Source organism: Nomascus leucogenys, chromosome 16 (genome assembly GCF_006542625.1).
Source record: "Nomascus leucogenys isolate Asia chromosome 16, Asia_NLE_v1, whole genome shotgun sequence".
Classification (NCBI taxonomy): Eukaryota; Metazoa; Chordata; class Mammalia; order Primates; family Hylobatidae; genus Nomascus; species Nomascus leucogenys.
The window spans coordinates 6,389,176-6,411,025 of record NC_044396.1 but is presented as its reverse complement, the minus strand read 5'-3'; the positions used below and the strand labels follow the sequence as shown (position 1 = coordinate 6,411,025).

Here is a 21,850-nt window from a genome sequence, read left to right as displayed (position 1 = left end):
GAGACTTTTAAAGCTCACAGATTCAATGCACCATAGGGTTGTGTGTGGGGCAGCAGGCAACATGCTAAAATGGTCACCAAGATTTCTTGCCTTCTCACCCCCCTCTCTGTACACACCCTGCAGGATCCCCAGTACTGTTAATGTGATGAATGTTTCCCCCGTGATTCCATTATGTAATATGGCACAGGTGACTGTAAGAAAAGGATTATTGAGATGTACATAACCCAATGACCTGAAAGCCTTAAAAGCAGGGAGTTTTCTCTAGCTAGTGGCAGAAGGGAAGATTAGAGACTAGGAGCATCAGAGGGATTTGCTTCAACATTGCAGGTCTGCAAATGGAGGGGCTACGTGGCAGGGAATGTGAGCAGGATCTGGTTGCTGAGAGCAGCCCCAGCTGACAACCAGGAAGGAGATGGAAATCCTAGTCCTGCAACTGCAACCAAGGGAATTCTGCTAACAACAAGCATAAACTGCAAAGTTGATTTTTCTCTAGAGCCTCCAGACAAGAACTCAGCCCAACTGACACCCTGATTTTGGCCTTGAGTTCATCCTACACAGAGAACCCCGCCTTGCCATGCTGGACTTTGACTTACAGAACTGTGGGCTAATAAGTGGGTGCTGTTTTAAGCCTCTAAATTTGTGGTAACTTGCTACACAGCAATAGATAATGAATGCATTTCTCAAATCAAAACAGTAAACAGAGGAAACTATTTTGGCAGGAACAGTGAAGAATGAATGCAAGGAGGTAGAGCCGCATGTAGGAAACCTACTGAAATCATCTGGGGTTTCCATGCATAAAAAGAACCAGTGGCAAACAGTAACATAGTTCAGACCTGCACATTTTGATACTAATCATATTACTGAGTTGGAGAGGAAAGGTTATCAACACAGAAGATGTATAAAAGTCACATGGAAAGGGATATCGTCTTCATAACTTCCAAAGCTCAGCACTTATGCAGTATTGGTGGCAACGCCGGGAATGAATAACTGATTTATAATTGTATTTGTAACTCAGCCAAGTGAGTATAAATTTTTTGGCTATACAGATATATATATGTGTGTGTATATATATGTGTGTGTATATATGGGTGTGTGTATATATATATTTTATATATATATATATATGTTTTTGATAGATATCTACTAATGATGGGACAAATATGTAAGAAGAACCTTGAGACTTACTGCCAGATTCGTAGCTCAGCAAATGGTCCCTTGCATGTGGGTTAAGAAATCAGAGGTGATAGGATAAGCTAATTTTTATGTTTCTTGGTTTTCACATTAGCCCCTCTATCAATTGTTTTCTGGTTTTGTTTTTATTTCTATTGAGTGATCTTGAACTCTTTTCACCAGCTAGAGATTGATAGATTAAATGACAGAAAAATAGACAGACAGAGGCAGCTTTGTTGTTTACTAAAGAGTTGTATCTGATTATGTACAGCTTTCTACATGTGAATCTTCAGGCCTCATTTTAAAGAATAATGTGAAGCTATCATTCACAAAAAGTTTTTTAATAGGTATCATTTTTTAAAGCAGTTATAGATTCACAGCAAAACTGGGTGGAAAGTGCAGAAATTTTCTATATATCCCTGCCCCCACCCATGCACAGCCTCCCCCACTATCAACATCCTCCACCAGAATGGTCCATTTGTGAGAAATGATGAACCTACATTGACACATCATTATCAACCAAGGTTTATAGTTTAGACTAGGTGTTGTTCATTCTATGAGTTTGGACAAATGTATAATGACATATGTCCACCACTGTAGTATCATAAAGAACAGTTTCACTGCCCTAAATAACCTCTGTGCTCCACCTGGTGTTCCTCCAAACCCCTAGCACCCACGACATTTTTGTACAGTCTCCATAGTTTCACCTTTTCAAGAATTTCATCTAATTGGAATCATACAGCTTCTTTTACTTAGTAATATGCATGTCAGTTCCCTCCATGTCTTTTCATGGCTTCATAGCTCATTTCTTTTTAGCACTGAATAATATTCCATTGATCGGGAGTATGTCTTGGTTGTTGCCAAGTTTTGACAATTATGAATAAAGGTTTAATAAACATATGTGTGTAGGTTTTTGTGTGGACCTAAGTTTTCAGTTCCTTTAGGAAATACCAAGGAGTGCAATTGCTAGATCATATGGTAAGAGTGTGTTTCGTTTTGTAAGAAACTGTCAACTTGCCTTCCAAAGTTGGGGTATCATTTTGCATTCCCACCAGCAACAAATGAGAGTTCCTGTTGCTTCACATCCTCACCAGCATTTGGTGTTGTCAGTGTTCTGGATTTTGGCCATTCTAATAGGCATGAAGTGATATCACATTGTTATTTTTAGTTTGCTTTTCCCTAAGGAGATGTAATGTGGAGCATCAATTCATATGTTTATTTGCCATCTGTATGTCTTTTTTGGTGAGGTGTGTGTTCAGATCTGTTGCCCATTTTTTAATTGGGCTGTTTAATCAGGTTGCTTAATTGGGTTGTTAAGTTTTTAAGAGCCCTTCGTATATTTTGGATTGCAGTCCTTCATCACATATGTCTTTTGCAAATATTTTCTTCCAGTTTGTGACTTATCTTTTCATTCTTTTGACACTGTCTACTGTCTTTTGCAAAGCAGATATTGTTTTTTTTTTTCCTTCTGGGGATGGGGCCTCACTCTGTCACCCAGGCTGGAGTGCAGTGATGCAATCATGGCTCACTGCAGCCTAGACCTCTGGGGCTCAAGCAACCCTCCCACCTCAACCTCCCATGTAGCTGGTACCACAGGCATGTGCCACCATACCTGGCTATTTTTTTGTTGTTATTTATAGAGACAGGGTCCCTGATGTTGCCCAGGCTGGTCTCAAACTCCTGGGCTAAAGTGATCATCCTGCCTCAGCCTCGAAAAGTATTGGGATTACAGGTATGAGCCACTGCGCCCAGTCAAAATTATTCATTTTAACGAAGTCCAGCTCATCAGTTCTTTCTTTCATGGATCATGCCTTTGGTGTTCTATCTAAAAAGTCTTCATCAAACCCAAGATCATCAAGATTTTTCTCCTGTTAGCTTCTAGTAGTTTTACAGTTTTGTTATTGTACATTTAGGTCTATGATACATTTTAATTTTCAAGAAGAGGTGAAGGTCTGTGTCTAGGTTCATTTTTTGGTATGTGAATGTCCAGTTGTTTCAGCACCATTTGTTGAAATACAAAACACTTTTCCTTTCCCTACCAACCCAAAGAAGACAAAAGTGGGGTGCCCTAGTGGTGGGGAGGACGCATCTGTGGAGACAGTCTCAGATTTGTCATATATGAGCCGAGACTTTAGACAAGTTTACTCACATTAATTCCTCCCCTGTATGTTTTGTAGAGGGATTAAATGATGCACTGCACATGAAACACAGAGTATTCCATGGAACAACAGATGTGGAATTGATAGGTATTTTATTTCAGCCAAGCCATTTAACCTCTGTGCCTCTTTTTTTTAATCTTTCAAACGGTAGTGGTAATATGAGTAGCCATCAATGGAAATGAGAGAAAGCATGCAGGGTGTGTGGTCAGCAGTGAGTACTGCGTGAACAGCAGCCCTCCCATCCGGGACCAATATAGGGATTACCACCTGATAGAAGTTGTGTGATTCTGTGATTGTTAAAACTTACACTTTTTTTTTTTTTTTTTTTTTTTTTAGATGGCCCACTCTGTCGCCCAGGCTGGAGTGCAGTGGTGCCATGTCAGCTCACTACAACCTCCGCCTCCCAGGTTCAAGCAATTCTCTTGCCTCAGCCTCCAAGTAGTTGCGATTACAGGCACACACCACCATGCCCGGCTAATTTTTTTGTATTTTTAGTAGAGACAGGGTTTCACCATGTTGGCCAGGCTGGTCTCAAACTCCTGACCTGAGGTGATCTGCCCACCTTGGCCTCTCAAAGTGCTAGGATTACAGGCATAAGCCCAAGCACCCGGCCAAAACTTATACTTTTTTTTTCAGTAATATCAAGGGTCTTTAATTAGGTACTGCTCATTTGAGGCAGTGTCCCATTTTTCACTGTCTTGGTTAGAAAAATACTGTGACCTTTGTTTATTTGTTTGTGAACTGATGAATCACAAGTGAGTTTAAGATCATTGCAGTTCCCCACTCAAGGACTGGTACCTCCTGATACACACATCGAAGACTTTGACATCCAGTCAACATTGAGAAAACCCGCTGTGGAAAGTTCACATGGATTCTGAAGACACCACCCATTCTGGATTTTGACACGTGGTTTGACATAATAATTTCTACTCCACAATAAACCAAATCTTATTCATTCTTCCCTGAAGCCATATGCACTTACTAGGCCATAGGTGGCCAGAAGGTACAAGGCCTCCCTAACCACGGAAAATCTCCATCAAGACTTTTGTGATATCTGAGCTGGGTGTTGAATAGGTCTAGTATTCTAGCACAATGCAAGGCACTCATTTGACACTCAGTGTAAGTTTTTTGAATAAATGGCATTTTCAAACTTTGTGGGTTAGTTATAGATAACTCTATATCTATTTTATATATTATTGGAATTCTGACAGTGACTACATTCAAATTAGCAAGATAATCTCTACGCCTCCTTCTCACTTCATCCTTTTGTACTATTAGAAGTAGTATTATCTAGAGCCTGACCAAAGTAATACCTCTAAATGGACCGGTGCTTAACAACTCCTCTCAGGGGTCTTTGAAACTTATTAAAATGAGTGGCCCAATTGTATTCGTGTTCTACTGCTGTTATAGCAAATTACCAAAAACTACATGGCTTAAAACAACAAAGGTATCCTCTTACAGCTCTGGAGGCCACAAGTCTAAAATCAAGGTGTCAGCAGGGCTATGCTCCCTCTGGAGGCATCAGGGTACAATTTATTTCCTTTTCCTTGCAGGACTTCTAGAAGCACCTGCATTCCTTGACTCGTGGTGCCCTTCTCACATCGCTTCAACCTCTTGCTTCCATCATCATATCTCCTACTACTGATTCAGGTCCTCCTGCCTCCCTCTTATAAAGACCCCTGCAATGACATTGGCTCATCTGGATAATCCAGGATAATCTCATCTTAAAATTCTTGACCATATCTGCAAAGTCCCCTTTACTATATAAGATGACATATTCATGGGTCTCAAGCATCAGGGCATGAACATCTTTGGGTGGCCACTATAACAGCCTACTACATCAATGATTTCTCAATTCATCTAAAATATGTATTGACAGATTGACTATCTAAAATGTACAAGGCACACTTGGCTATTGTCAGGATCATCGGGATAAGACCAAGTTCCCAATCTTAAAGAATGTATTACCTAATAAAGCAAAATAAGATACATTCATAAATGACTCTCAGTTTAAAGATTCATATAGGCAAGCACAAGGGACAGAACAATACGGCTCTCAGAGCCAAATACAGGAAATTAAGTAGGACACTAAATTCAGAAAGTGCCAAAAGTTAAGGTTGTCATGGCAACATGAACTCAGCAACACAGCAAAACCTGTTCATCAAAAGTATACACTTAACAGTTTTTCACAATTATGATCTGCTGAAAGAGCAGCTTTCATTCAGTGATCCAGAACCCCTTACAACTATGGATTGACTCTTGTTCTGTGGCTATAAGAAATTGTTTCACTAACCAAACTCAATTTCACAAATACTTAGACGTCATTGACTGTGTGTGAGATGTGTAAGACAAGAAGCTAAGGTCTGAGGGCATGCAAAGATAGATAAGACATCATTCTTGATCCCAAGGAACTTTTCATCCAGGGCTACGGGCATGCAAATTATGCTAGGGAAAGTCCACTAAGCAGAAAATCGCTAAGGAAGGTCAAAGGGGTGAGAGGGCTCAGATGGCTGGGGGCGAAGAAAATTCTCCTAGATTGTGTGGCATTTGAAATGGGCTTCGAATGATGAATGGGATATTTGCAAGGAAGTGGTACGGTGAGAACAGCCAAATAAAAGATCCAAAGCTGGAAACAGCAAGGCATGTAGGGAAACAGTAGCAGTCTGGCTGAAATAAAGACTACAGGAAAGAGTCAAGTTTCTTGAAATGTGAGATTCCTACTTGTCTTATAAAGCCAGGGCCTGGAATGATATGTAGTAATGTATTTAGCAGATAGCAGTGTTTTTCATAAAGACTTTATCAAATTTAAAAGATCAAAGGCCTCTTTCCTCTGTCTACTTTCCCTGATTCCCTACTGTAAAAATTTACTTTCAGAAAACCTCATATCTGATTTTCTCAAACTTCTTACTGTCCATGCCATTTTGTGGCCTATATTGTTCCCCCGAAATGCAAGGCAAAAGTTATATCCATTTTCAAATAAGGAGACTGAAAATCAGAGGTAAATTTCTCAAGTTTACACAAGGAAGGCAGTGGTGATGCAGCTTATCTGTGCGACTACGAAGCCCAAGCCATTTGTTGACCTTATCACACTGTGTTGCAATTGCTTGTTTGAATGTCTCTCTCTCCTAAGTTAAACTGTAAGGATCTTTTGGATAAGATTCATATCTTGCTCGATTTTGTTTTTTTTTTTTTTTTTTTTTTTTTTGAGACGGAGTCTCTCTCTGTTGCCCAGGCTGGAGTGCAGTGGCGCGATCTCGGCTCACTGCAAGCTCCGCCTCCCGGGTTCACGCCATTCTGCTGCCTCAGCCTCCTGAATAGCTGGGACTCCAGGAGCGTGCAACCATGCCCGGCTAATTTTTTGTATTTTTTAGTAGAGACGGGGTTTCACCATGTTAGCCAGGATGGTCTCGATCTCCTGACCTCGTGATCCACCTGCCTCGGCCTCCCAAAGTGCTGGGATTACAGGCGTGAGCCACTGCACCTGGCAATTTTGTATTCTTAGAATCTAATTCGACAAATGACACAGAGCCGGACCCATGTAAGTTTTGTCAAATAAGGAATTATGGATTTTAGGCAAGCAGTTACTGAAGGCACAGAGTTCTTTTCTTTGTGAAAATATAGCAGTAATGTCAATTGTATGACCTGTTATAGCAAACACTTAGTCGGTTTTATTCATCACTTGGCTATTTATAAAAATACAAAAATAGATATGAACTTCATGGATGTCTCTTCTCTCATGTTAATTCACACTTGCATCTTTCCCTTTTTCTTTTCTGCCCAAAACTTGTTCCCAGCAATACTGAAAAAAAATAAAATAATCTCCAATCCTGCTGGTATCCTTGGAGGACAGGACAAAAGTCTAGCTTCCTTGCCAATTGGGTTGTTATTGCCCATGGTCCAGAGACCCCACATCAAACTTCTCTGTAACTTGTGACACCACAGGGCACCATCGGCCTCTCAGCATCCTGTTTGAGCTGGTGCCCAGTCAAACTTTGGCCTGGATCACGGCTTCCCTCAGCCTTTCTGTCCTCTCCCGGAAGCTTTTTATCATCTAAGAGCACTGCAATGACCATTTCCTTTTTCTAATTAGGATAAGAGAAAATCATTTGCTCTTTGGCTATTACTTCGCCTGACCCCACTAAACCCCCCAATCTCCTTTATCCTGAATTTTCATCCCATGAGTTTATGTACTCTGCCTAGTGCTTTTTCTATAAGAACTGTTATATTAAGCATTTCTCAAGAGACACATTACCTACTCTTCATGCGTGGCCCTTCCCTGGTTCTAGTTTCCAAGTATTGGAAAGACTGCCAGCATCTCTTCAAAGCTACAAAGTAGAAACCTTGGAATAGTATTGAATTCATCTCCTAGCCCATACTCAGAATGCTAAATTAGTTGCCAAGTTCTGCCAATGTTTTCTGTAACAAATTTTTCATAACTACCCCTTCCCTTCTATCCCTCGCTCACTACAGCTTTGTTGAGTTTCTTATATTTTCCCAACACTCTTTGCCTTTAGACTAGCCTTATTACTGCTGACGAAGGTATTTTCTCCACGTTCTGCTATAAATTGGGGGCTATTTCACTCTTAAACCATAATGGAATCACACAGGCCTTTCGATCACATCAAAAGTCTTTACCGTGTGCTTCATCAAGATGCTAGGAATTACCTGAATTCTTAGCCTCCTCCCAAAACTCTCCCTCCCTTGACAGGATTATCTCCTTAATGATCCCACCCCACTCTGCTCTTTTAAGTTTTTTCTTCTGCTTCTCCATTCACTTAAATTGTTTTAGAAATTCTCTCCTTCCTTGGAGCCTTGCTAGGTAGATTCTGTACTATCAGGAAAAATTGATTTGTTAGGTCAGCACCACCTTCAAAATACAGGCATAATCTCTATTTCCACTGGTACTCCCGGGACAAGCCACCGTCATGTCTTTCTAGGACTGCAGCAATCAGTTCTATAGGTCTCCCTGCCTGCCCCTCTGTCTGTCCAGACACTGTCAAGCAGTGTCCTGCTTGGGGCACTGCTTTCCCTTCCATCCACTCCTTCAGGTCATTGTTCAAATGCTATCCTACTCATCCATGAGTAAAGCCTACCCTGACGTCCCACCTAACTATGCAATTCACCCCCTTTCCATGCTTTGTTTTTCTCCTTGGCACTGATCACCACCTCATATACTAAGAATGGTTAATGTGCTTACTGTCCCTATTTACTAAAAATTGAGTACCCTGAGGGCAAGAAGTTTCATCTCTTTTGCTCATAAAACAGTAACAAGAACAATACCTGGCACACTGCAATTTCTCAATGCAAACTTGTTGAATGAATGAACTCAAAATATTAATTTACTATAAGTTTTCTATTTGGCCATTGTTACTATTCAAACTTCCTAGAGATACAGAACATTTGGCCATTGTTACTATTCAAACTTCATATAGATACAGAACATATAAACCACAGCCTCTGCAGTACAGAGGGCACATTCAATGCTTTAACTTTCCAATGTTTTGCTCATAAGCAGCAAAACCATATTGCTTTTTTTTTTCTGCAGTCACCAACAATGCATTTGCTGCCTTCAGAACCTAAAGGGTGACTCTCAAACACTAGACCCACATCTAGGAGTCCAGTCTACAAAACTAGACACAGTTCAAAATGGAGCAAAGAAGAGGCAGACATTATTGTAAAAGAAAAATGAGGGCTAGGCTCAGTGGCTCACGCCTGTAATCCCAGCACGTTGGGAGGCTGAAGCGGGCGGATCATGAGGTCAGGAGTTCAAGACCAGCCTGGCCAACATCCTGAAACCCCTTCTCTACTAAAAATACAAAAATTAGCCGGGCATGGTGGCACGTGCCTGTAGTCCTAGCTACTCAGGAGGCTGAGGCAGGAGAATCACTTGAACCTGGGAGACGGAGGTTGCAATGAGCCGAGATCAAGCCACTGCACTCCAGCTTGGGCAACAGAGTAAGATTTCATCTCAAAAAAAAATAAAAAAAAAATAGAAATAATGAGAAAATGGCTGCCTTATATGGTAAGAAAAAGTTGTGTCTTAATGGTCTTGTTTACAAATCCTAGGACCTTATAAATGGAAGAGTCCAGATCTTTTTCAAGATCCTAGTTACCCAGGATATTTTTAAATGTCACCTAGTTGATAAAGGTTGAGATCACCCATTGCTGCAATCCCAGAGACACCCTCCAGACCCCCCAAAAAGGCCAGATACTCGGTTTATATACCACTGGGATACAAGATTCGATTAAAAAACGCTCTTGGGACTTGACAAGGAGCTCTGCATGTGAAATGTTACACCTGTTGTCTTATATTTGAATTTCCATTATTTGTATAAAATGTTTTCCTTCCTTTTCAGGAAATAAATAAGAGTCTGAATCCCTTGGCTGAGAAATCCTGTCATAAAACAATACTTTGCCAGCGTTCGCCCCTCCGTGTGAAGTGGCAGAGATGATGAGATGATCTCCGCAGCTCGGTGGGCCTGCGGGTGAGGGAGCCGCCATAAGGCGACCACTCAGGAAAACGCTGGAGCAAACAGATGGGGCCTCCGCTGTGCCCCGAAGGCAAACAGTCCCGGCCCTGCTGGGCCCCGGGCGGAGCGCATTCCAGAGTCCTGCGTGCCTCCTTGACAATGCCCTGCCCCTGGCTTCCCAGACTTCAGACCTTCCCCTCCTTGATCTCTAGCACCGTGGAGGAATCGAAGAGAAAGAGGGTCCCCAGGGAGAGCGCGTTTCAATCCCGCCTGGCTGTGTAGATAAAAGCCAACACCTGCTGGCGCAGCGAGGTGCGCCTGGAGCCGGTACTATCGGGGCCTCACAGGTGTGAAGACCGCAGCGGAGGGCCGAGCTCGGGGGAAGCCGTGGCCACGGAGTGCCTGGTGCAAGCTGAGAGCCGGCGCGCGCTGCCGCTGTTCACACACAGGCTTCATCCTAGTGCTCTCAAAAAGAAGAGAGCTTCACCAACATGTTCCCACGTGTAATGTACCAGCTCTGCCCATATGGGTGTCATCATAGGATTTTATTACTAATTTCAATTGTGGTGTTCCACTTCTGAAAATGCTATTTGGTCAAAAGTTTAGATTTTAAATACTCACAGAGAAACATACAAAATTGCTCCGTGCAGCATTGTAATTATAGCAACAAAAACATGGAAAACAATATCCATCAATAGAGTTAGTTTAAAACATTATGTCACGAACATGTAATGGAATAATCTGTGGCTTATAAAAACCAAACACGGAAAGATGTCCATGATAGAGTAAATTTGAAACCTAAGTTGCAACGCAGTATCAGTGCTGTATGATCTCATTTGTTAAAATATGTAAATGTGTTCATCTTTCCTTAGAGAAATATCTGCAAGAATATTCACACACTACCTCAAGGGATTGTGGGACTCTTCATTTTCTATTTCATATATTCCTGTATGATTTAAAAGTTTGCAACAAGCATGTCCTATTTATATAAACAAAAAGCACATTCAAGCGTGCGTATGTGTTGTGTGTGTGTGTGCTTGTGTGTGTGCGCGTGTGTGTGTGTAATTAGGTTTCCAAGCTTCAGGCATAATGAAATCCAAGGTAATAAATGATACAGAGTAGTGATAATTAATTTGTTATTAATTATATCTATAGAACAGACTTATATTGTGCCTTTTATCACTTCGTAAGAAATACATGACACTAAAATTAGAAAATTGAGGTCATTTATAGGAAAACAATTTCTTTTCTTCTGAATAAAAAGTACCTGCAACTATCTATTGTTGACTCCAATTACTCCCTCTAACAAATAAGTGAAAACGTAGCTGATAATGTAAATATAATACAAATTTAGGTGAAAACTGCAGTCTCTATGGAAATATCCTTTTTCCCCACACACTCCCTCTCTTCTTACCCCACTCACCACCCACTCCCCCACCTAAACTCAGGCTCTAATACCTGAAAACCATCTCTTTTCACTTTCTTGTTTGTTCCTAAAGGATGGTGGCATCAGGTTGTAAATCACCACAAAGAACACTCTTAATGATGTCCCAAAATTTATTATTCCCAGCTTTTCTAAGATTACTATGAGAATGCTCACTGTGAAAGAAAAACATGGCCCGGCAAGTACATTTCCAGGCATTTAGACGCGGTTCTTGCTGCAAAATGTAGTGAGCAAGGAAAACAACTTTAAGACCAATAAAAAATAAAATAAAATAAAACTCTCATTACGTCTCTTATAAAAGACATGAGAAATGACTTAAAAATTCTAACTGGTTACTCTATGTTTAGAAAGGACCAAATTACAAAGGTTAGTCTATTTTTTGTTAAAGTGCACTTGTAGCAACCTCTCCATAGATGATAAATTTAAATGAACATTTCTCTGCTGCCATCTCGTGGATTATTTAGGTAATGTACTCAAAGGCAAAGGCAAATCTAAAGTCCTTCCCACGAAAATTTTACTGGATGTGAAAAGTCATATTGATTACTTAGTCATTTATTTGACAGAACAAATATAACTTAATGTATATAGCATGCTACATATAACATATTAAACCTCATCCTAAGAACAAGGTTTAAGATCCTTTCACTTTTAAATGTTGTTAACCTTGATAGAGAAAACAAAATGCTTTTGCCATTGCATAACCAATAATTACTACAAAAGACATTATATCTCTATGCAATAATCACTAAAAGTAATGAGATCACACCATTGCACTCCAGCCTGGGAGACAAGAGCGAAACTCCATCTCAAAAAAAAAAAAAAGATAGGAAACAGGGCACTGCTTTACCTTTGGTTGTAATTTAGATGGTTCTGTGGGAAGAGAAGGGTGTTCACAATGCACAATACACAATGTTGGCATTATCTCAGCTTCATAGGTGCTCTCCTGTGCAAAGGCTGGGACCAGAGAAGGATGGGAAAGGGGCCATCCCTGGTCAGATTCTGAACATGGTCCCAGTAGCAAATGCTACTGTGATGAGAGGTGATATGTTTAATAAGTGGCTGTCACACCCACTATCAGGCAGTGTTAATGATTCGTGGTGCACTTTCCAAACCGTTCCTGGATCTTCAGATATTACTTGGAGTAACCAAGTTTTAGAGTCAGCAATAAACCCAGAAAGGAATAAAGGGGGGAAAAAGTAGAAATCCTTGTCAGTCATAATGCATGCGTTGGAGAATCAAGGAAAAAAACTGGAAAAAATTTTATCTACCTATCCCCTCAATTATTTCCATAATTAATCAGAAATGTATAAAAATTTTCCATTTGGGAAGAATTTTCAATTCTGTATGAGAAATTTTAAATCTTTTTGAGACACTTCAAGTTTGTTCTTCAGAAGCCCATGAACAAGATCTAAGACTTGTATTTCGTTTATATATATATATATATATATATATATATATATATACTTTAAGTTCTAGGGTACATGTGCACAATGTGCAGGTTTGTTACATACGTATACATGTGCCACGTTGGTGTGCTGCACCCATTAACTCATCATTTACATTAGGTATATCTCCTAATGCTATCCCTCCCCCACCCCCCACCCCACAACAGGCCCCCATGTGTGATGTTCCCCTTCCTGTGTCCAAGTGTTCTCATTGTTCAATTCCTACCTATGAGTGAGAACATGTGGTGTTTGGTTTTCTGTCCTTGCTATAGTTTGCTGAGAATGATGGTTTCCAGCTTCAACCATGTCCCTGTAAAGGACATGAACTCATCCTTTTTTATGGCTGCATAGTATTCCATGGTGTATATGTGCCACATTTTCTTAATCCAGTCTATCATTGTTGAACATTTGGGTTGGTTCCAAGTCTTTGCTATTGTGAATAGTGCCACAATAAACATACATGTGCATGTGTCTTTATGGCAGCATGATTTATAATCCTTTGGGTATATACCCAGTAATGGGATGGCTGGGTCAAATGGTATTTCTAGTTCTAGATCCCTGAGGAATCACCACACTGTCTTCCACAATGGTTGATCTAGTTTACAGTCCCACCAACAGTGTAAAAGTGTTCCTATTTCTCCACATCGTCTCCAGCACCTGTTGTTTCCTGACTTTTTAATGATCACCATTCTAACTGTGAGATGGTATCTCATTGTGGTTTTGATTTGCATTTCTCTGATGGCCAGTGATGATGAGCATTTTTTCATGTGTCTGTTGGCTGCATAAATGTCTTCTTTTGAGAAGTGTCTGTTCATATCCTTCGCCCACTTTTTGATGGGGTTGTTTTTCTTGTAAATTTGTTTGAGTTCTTTGTAGATTCTGGATATTAGCCCTTTGTCAGATGAGTAGATTGCAAAAATTTTCTCCCATTCTGTAGGTTGCCTGTTCACTCTGATGGTAGTTTCTTTTGCTGTGCGGAAGCTCTTTAGTTTAGATCCCATTTGTCAATTTTGGCTTTTGTTGTCATTGCTTTTGGTGTTTAGACATGAAGTCCTTGCCCATGCCTATGTCCTGAATGGTAATGCCTAGGTTTTCTTCTAGGGTTTTTATGGTTTTAGGTCTAGCATTTAAGTCTTTGATCCATCTTGAATTAATTTTTGTATGAGGTGTAAGGAAGGGATCCAGTTTCAGCTTTCTACATATGGCTAGCCAGTTTTCCCAGCACCATTTATTAAATAGGGAATCCTTTCCCCATTGCTTGTTTTTGTCAGGTTTGTCAAAGATCAGATGGTTGTAGATGTGTGGTATTTCTGAGGCCTCTGTTCTGTTCCATTGGTCTATATCTCTGTTTTGGTACCAGTATCATGCTGTTTTGGTTACTGTAGCCTTGTAGTATAGTTTGAAGTCAGGTAGCATGATGCCTCCAGCTTTGTTCTTTTGGCTTAGGATTGTCTTGGCAATGCGGGCTCTTTTTTGGTTCCATATGAACTTTAAAGTAGTTTTTTGAACTTTAAGGAAGTTTTTTTAAAAAAGTAGGTTTTAAAGTAGTTTTTTGAACTTTAAAGTAGCTTGATGGGGATGGCACTGAATCTATTAATTACCTTGGGCAGTATGGCCATTTTCACAATATTGATTCTTCCTATCCATGAGCATTGAATGTTCTTCCATCTGTTTGTGTCCTCTTTTATTTCATTGAGCAGTGGTTTGTAGTTCTCCTTGAAGAGGTCCTTCACATCCCTTTTAAGTTGGATTCCTAGGTATTTTATTCTCTTTGAAGCAATTGTGAATGGGAGTTCATTCATAATTTGGCTCTCCGTTTGTCTGTTATTGGTGTATAAGAATGCTTGTGATTTTTGCACATTGATTTTGTATCCTGAGACTTTGCTGAAGTTGCTTATCAGCTTAAGGAGATTTTGGGCTGAGACAATGGGGTTTTCTAAATATACAATCATGTCATCTGCAAACAGGGACAATTTGACTTCCTCTTTTCCTAATTGAATACCCTTTCTTTCCTTCTCCTGCCTGATTGCCCTGACCAGAACTTCCAACACTATGTTGAATAGGAGTGGTGAGAGAGGGCATCCCTGTCTTGTGCCAGTTTTCAAACGGAATGCTTCCAGTTTTTGCCCATTCAGTATTTCTACACTCATTGTCCCACTACCACCTTTGAGCGGGTTGCTACTCAGGCATAATATATACAATAAATCCCTTTTAAAGTAAGATGGGAGGCCAGGTGCAGTGGCTCACGTCTGTAATCTCAGCACTTTGGGAAGCTGAGGTGGGTGGATCACCTGAGGTTAGGAGTTTGAGACCAGCCTGGCCAACTTGGTGAAACCCCGTCTCTACTAAAAATACAAAAAATTAGCTGGGCGTGGTGGCATGCACCTGTAATCCCAGCTACTCAGGAGACTGAGGCTGGAGAATCGCTTGAACCCCAGAGGTGGCGGCTGCAGTGAGATGAGATCACACCATTGGACTCCAGCCTGGGTGATAAGAGTGAAACTCCATCTCAAAAAAAAAAAAAAAAAAAAAAAAATGGAAAGCAGAGCGCTGCTGCTGTGTGCTCTCAGTTGGATATTTCTTTACCTTTGGTTGTAATTTAGATGGTTCTGTGGTAAGAGAAGGGTGTTGGCCTAACAGATCATGTCTTCTGAGCTAAATCCTGGCCTCCAAGATTCTATTTCTCCATTAGATTCTAGAACCTAAGTTTGGAAGGCTTCGACATGGAATATTGGATACTCCAAGAGTAGAGCCTGGGATTGGTAGATTTAGGGGAAAAAATAGAACACCGAGTTAAATTAAAATTTCAGAAACACAACAAACAATTGGGACATATTTACCCTAAAAAGATCCTTGTTATTTATCTGAGAGTCAAATTTCTAATGGACATCCTGAATTTTATCTAGTAACCCCATATAAATTTTCTCCTTCCCCAAAGTAGTGTTGATGCCAGTTAAAGAAAATGGATATTGCAACTAGGAAAAATAGACTGGTTCTCTTTCTAACATAAAGTTATTTTTTAATCATTAAGATAAAATAGCAGTGTGGTGGCTCACACCTGTAATCCCAGCACTTTGGAAAGCCCAGGCAGGAGGATTGCTTCAGCTCAGAAGTTTGAGACCAGCCTGGGCAAACCCTTTCTTTACAAAATAATGTTTTTAATTAAATTATAAAAAGATAAAATAGCATAAGAATACACTGAGTAAGAGGTTTTCCAAATATTATGGGGAAAAATAAGGCAAATTATATCAAGGTTATAATTTAAAGGTAGAATTGAAGGTTGGTGGAATTATCTAGTTTAGGCATTCAGATATTTGGTAAGCACCATATTAGATAGGCACCATCCGTGCTGGACACGGGGAACAAGATGAACAAGACACAGCCCATGTTCCCAAGAAGCTCACAGTCAGCCGGGCGCGGTGGCTCACGCTTGTAATCCCAGCACTTTGGGAGGCCGAGGCGGGTGGATCACGAGGTCAGGAGATCGAGACCACGGTGAAACCCCATCTCTACTAAAAATACAAAAAAATTAGCCGGGCGTGGTGGCGGGCGCCTGTAGTCCCAGCTACTCGGAGAGGCTGAGGCAGGAGAATGGCGTGAACCCGGGAGGCGGAGCTTGCAGTGAGCCGAGATTGCGCCACTGCCCTCCAGCCTGGGCGATAGAGCGAGACTCCGTCTCAAAAAAAAAAAAAAAAGAAGCTCACAGTCTAGTAAAGAGACAAAAAGAGATGGCAAACATGATAGAAATAGAAATATAAAGGAAACGGGGATTTCGTGCCTGTCCTCTCCCCTCTCCCCTGCCCCCCAGTAAAGCCTACAGTGCCTGGTCTCATCACTAATGAGATGTGACTATCAGGTGAAGAGATTTATTTAAAAGAAATAGACTAGAACTGTCTGCACTGATTCTTGGTAAACATCAGAACCTATACATTGTCTGCCAGATAATAAAATGTCAAAGCTGGTAATAACCTTGGAGATCTCATCCAGCACGTGCGTTTTATGAAACAGAAGCCTGCCATCCCCCAGCCAGCAGGCATCAAAGCAGCTGACTCCTAGTCTAGAAACTTCATCTAGAGTTTTTCCTGGCTGCTGCTTCCTTAGGTGAGGTCTAGCAATGAAGATGGTTTGGCCCATATCTCAGTTTCCAAATAATTTTTTAATTCATCCTTCCAGGGACCAAAACTATTAAAGCAGAGAGAATTATAAAAAGAGTTACAAGAATGCCTGCTGCCTACATTGGAACTAACACTCCAACGAGAGTAACATGCACAGTGAGCTGAGGAAAGTAAAGGAAAAAAAATTAACATTGGAGGTGATGCTTCCACCTTATTCAGCAAATAAAATCTACTCATCCCATCCTTTGTCCTCATATAGTTGCTTCTAAAGGCTAATCTCTGGACTTTGATACAAACTAACCAGGAAAATTCACATTGTGTTGACAATTAGTTCACAGAAGCAGGTAGAGGGTAGACATGGACTGATAAACTACTTATGTTAGTGATTTATGCTAAAAGTCCTACTTGTTACGTTAACTGAAATGAATAAAGAGGGGGAAAAAGAAAGAAGAATAGAGCAGAGATCCAGTCTCTGAGAAAAGGAGAAAATGGCATCAAAGTAGTAGAGCATATGTCTTCATTTTCCTCTTAGTTCCAGTTCTTCCAATCTCCCTTTCCCTAGGACATCTTCCCTTTGAAGTCCTTGATGTCATGTTGAGAAAGTCTTCTCTCCCTCTCCCATGTTCCCATATGTGTAAGTATAGTATAGGCTAATCTCTTTTAGAAATAGAAAAATTGATTAAGACCATTCTCAATAAAATGTGAGTGATTAATAGCTTTCAACCTTCTCAATCCACCCAGTAGCACCATCCTGTTCTAAAAAAACTGGTGAAATTTCAGATATAAACACAGATATACTTTTTTTTTTTTTTTTTTTGAGACGGAGTCTCGCTCTTTCACCCAGTCTGGAGTGCAGTGGCGCGATCTCGGTGCACTGCAGGCTCCGCCCCCCTGGGTTCACGCCATTCTCCTGCCTCAGCCTCCCGCGTAGCTGGGACTACAGGCGCCCGCCACCTCGCCCGGCTAATTTTTTGTATTTTTAGTGGAGACGGGGTTTCACCGTGTTAGCCAGGATGGTCTCGATCTCCTGACCTCGTGATCCGCCCGCCTCGGCCTCCCAAAGTGCTGGGATCACAGGCGTATACTTTTAATCATCAAGGGTTTAGGCTGGATGCAGAAACTCACATCTGTAATCTCAGCTCTTTGGGAGGTTGAGGTGGGAGGATGGCTTGAGCCCAGGAGATCAAGGCTGCAGTGAGCTGTGTTTGCACCACTGCACTCCAGCCTGGGCAACAGAGCAAGACACTGTCTCAAACACACACACACACACACACACACACACACACACACGGTTTACTTCTCTGCCTACCCCTCCACACATACTCACATCTGTAACAGTGAGATATAAGGGACCTCTGGACAATTTTTATGGTACATACTTACCACTCCCCAGTTTACTACCCTCCATCTCAGTAAAATGACCAATACTCATTTACCTTTTGCCCCTACTTATTCAAAACGCTCAATATTTATCTATATTGTATTATTGCAGAAAGTATTTGTTGTGTGTTATGGCTAGGACTCCCTGTCCTGAGGTTACCCCATTTTGCTCTGTTCGGCCGTATCCTGCTACAGTCAGCCTTTGTGTTTGAATCTACTCTGCAACCCAGGCCAAAACTCTATGGTCAGACAGGCTCTTCCCTAACAGAAGAAAGATGACTATGGCTGCACTAGTGTACACCTTCCCACTTCCATTCCCACGGCAACTGGAATTTGTTCAGGAATGTGTCCAGTCAGAGACAGCATGCTGCAATAAGACCCCAGCTGGGAACTCTAGGAAGAGGACTTCACTCATTCTCATGGAACATTAGCTTGTGTGGGTTGAGCCTGCTGCTGTCTATTGCTACCATGAAGGGAGAGTGAGAATGGACCTACAACAAGCAAAGGTAAGATGAAAATGGAAATCAGGTCCTTGTGACATCATTTAAGCTCCTATATTAAACTAAACTACACCCAAAGTAAGCCCTACTACTGAACTTTTTAGTTTTGTGAGCATTAAGTTCCTTCTTTCCTTATGCAGTTTAGATTTGATTTTCTATCACTTGCAATTAAAAGAAGTTGATATCATTAGTATACTTAGGAATATCTGAGACCATACGTGAGATATGCCCCTCTAAAAACAGGACTGAGCACCATAAAGATTCCTTATAATCAAAAGTATCATTTCCTTAATTAAAATTTCAATAAAAGGCCTAGAAGAGAAAGTTGGGAAAATGTCTCAGAATGTAAACCAGAAAGATGAAACCATGGAAAATACAAGAAAAAAGTTGGAGAATGGAGATCAACTGAGGAAGCCCAATATTAGTCAAATAGTCATTACAGGAGGAAAAAAGAGACAACTAACCGGGAGAAAATAGAAGAAAATTCTCAGAGCTAAAAAGATGTAAGTGTACAGCACAAAATGCCATCAGGATAAATAAAAAGATTTATACCTAAGTGTATCCTTATAGAACTACAGGACTCCAAGGAAAAGGTGAATATCTTAAAGCTTCTAGAGTAAAAACAGTTTCCCTACAGAAGAATGGAATTTTACGTAATATTAGATTTCTCAACAGCGTCCCTGAATATTAGAAGACAATGTCTGTAAAATTAGGAAGAAAAAAATCATATGGACCTACAATTCTATACTACATAGTACTGGATGTTCTGACCAACGCAACAAAAAAAATATAAGGACTGGAAGGAAAAAGATCAAACTGATTATTTGCAGATGCTTTTATCTCCAAAGCAGTTAACTCTTAGACCTAATAAGAGAGTTGAGCAAAGTTCACAACTAAAAGATCAGCTTATCAATAGTGTTGTTCTGCACTCACCATTTAGAAAAGATAATTGAAAGTAAGCTACTGTTCACAGCAGCAACAAAATCAAGTGTGAGGCAAAAAAGCTTTATAGATATAAAAGTACTATTTTGACACACCCTTCTGGAAAAATTACATAGCATCTGAAAAAAATGACACCAATCTAGGGAGTGCAATGAAAAGAAATTCCCAGATGGCAGCTCTGTGGCTGGAACACAAAGTTAGAAGGTATAAAAAAGAACATCTGTGCAAATCAAAACCACAACGAGATACCATCTCACACCAGTTAGAATGGCCATCATTAAAAAGTCAGGAAACAACCTCTCAGGTGCTGGAGAGGATGTGGAGAAATAGGAACACTTTTACACTGTTGGTGGGACTGTAAACTAGTTCAATCATTGTGGAAGTCAGTGTGGCGATTCCTCAGGGATCTAGAACTAGAAATACCATTTGACCCAGCCATCCCATTACTGGGTACATACCCAAAGGATTACAAATCATGCTGCTATAAAGACACATGCACATGTATGTTTATTGCAGCACTATTCACAATAGCAAAGACTTGGAACCAACCCAAATGTCCAACAATGATAGACTGGATTAAGAAAATGTGGCACATATACACCATGGAATACTGTGCAGCCATAAAAAAGGATGAGTTCATGTCCTTTGTAGGGACATGGATGAAGCTGGAAACCATCATTCTCAGCAAACTATAGCAAGGACAGAAAACCAAACACCACATGTTCTCACTCACAGGTAGGAATTGAACAATGAGAACACATGGACACAGGAAGGGGAACATCACACATGGGGGCCTGTTGTGGGGTGGGGGGAGGGAGGAGGGATAGCATTAGGAGATACACCTAATGTTAAATGACGAGTTAATGGGTGCAGCACACCAACATGGCACATGTATACATATGTAACAAACCTGCACGTTGTGCACATGTACCCTAAAACTTAAAGTATAATAATAAAAAAAAAAGAACGTCTTCAATGTCGGAATGGACTTCATTCTACAAATCATAGATTAGGAGGCTGAAAGAACTTAGCGAGATGGCCAAGAAGCATTATTTTTTTCTCAACAGAATTTAAAAAGCCACTCTAGAACTCTGAGAAAAATTTGAGAAATTACAAAAAAGTCATCAGCCAAATAGGAAGCATTCTCCTTCAAAGGCACAGGTTTAGTGAAGCAGGACTATATTTCCTTCTCTGCTGTTCCAATCCTACTGAGTTAGTGTTAAATAACATTACATGTTTACATAATGACTATATATTTAAATTTCATAACGCTAATAATTTAAATGCTGTATTTATTTCTAACTTGTTTGCTTGTTTGTTTTAGAGATCGGATCTCACTGTGTTGCCCAGGCCGTGTCGCCCACACAGTGGCATGATCATAGTTCACTTGCAGTTTCCAACTTCTGGGCTCAAGCAATCCTCCTGCCTCAACCTACTAGGTAGCTGGCATTACAGGTACTGGCTGTACCTGCCTTATTTATTTTATTTTTGTTTTTTGAAACAGAGTCTCACTCTGTCACCCAGGCTAGAGTGCAGTGGCACAATCTTGGCTCACTGCAGCCTCGACCTCCCGGGCTCATGCGATCTTCCCACTTCAGTCTCTCAAGTAGCTGGGATTACAGGCTCACTCCACCATGCCTGGCTAATTTTTTGTAGAGACAGGGTTTCGCCATGTTGCCCAGGCTGGTCCTGAACTCTGGGCTCAAGTGATTCTCCCGCCTAGACCTCCCAAAGTGCTAGGATTGAAGGTGTGAGCCACCATGCCCGGCTTATTTTTTTATTGATACATAATATTTAAAAATCAATGGGGTAAATGTGATATTTTGTAACATGCATAGAATGTGTAATTATCAGGTCAGGTGAGGGTATTGAAGTGTCGTCCATCACTTTCAGCATTTATCATTTCTACATATTGGGAACAACTCAAGTCCTCTCTTCTAGCTACTTTGAAGTATACAATACATTGATGTTAACGATAATCACTCTTCTCTGCTGTGGAACAATAGAACTTCTACCTTTCATCTAACTGTATGTGTGTACCCCTTAACTTACCTCTTTTCATACCCCAACCGCAACCACCCACCTTTGATACCTACCATTCTACTGTCTATCTTTATGAGATCAACTATTTTAGCTCCCACAAATGAGTGAGAACATGCAATATTTGTCTTTCTGGGCCTGGCTTATTTCATTCAACATAATGACCTCCAGTTCCACCATGTTGC

At 40.7% G+C, this 21,850-nt stretch overlaps 1 long non-coding RNA gene across 1 annotated transcript in view; it reads right to left on the bottom strand.

The window, feature by feature from the left end:
- The window catches only part of LOC100596413, a 34,922-nt gene extending 22,771 nt beyond the window's left edge, over positions 1–12,151 (bottom strand). Inside the window, exon 1 of the long non-coding RNA XR_004026200.1 lies at positions 12,091–12,151. This is a non-coding gene — a long non-coding RNA (uncharacterized LOC100596413). The remainder of the gene's footprint in view (positions 1–12,090) is intronic.
- Between the last annotated feature and the right edge of the window lie 9,699 nt (positions 12,152–21,850).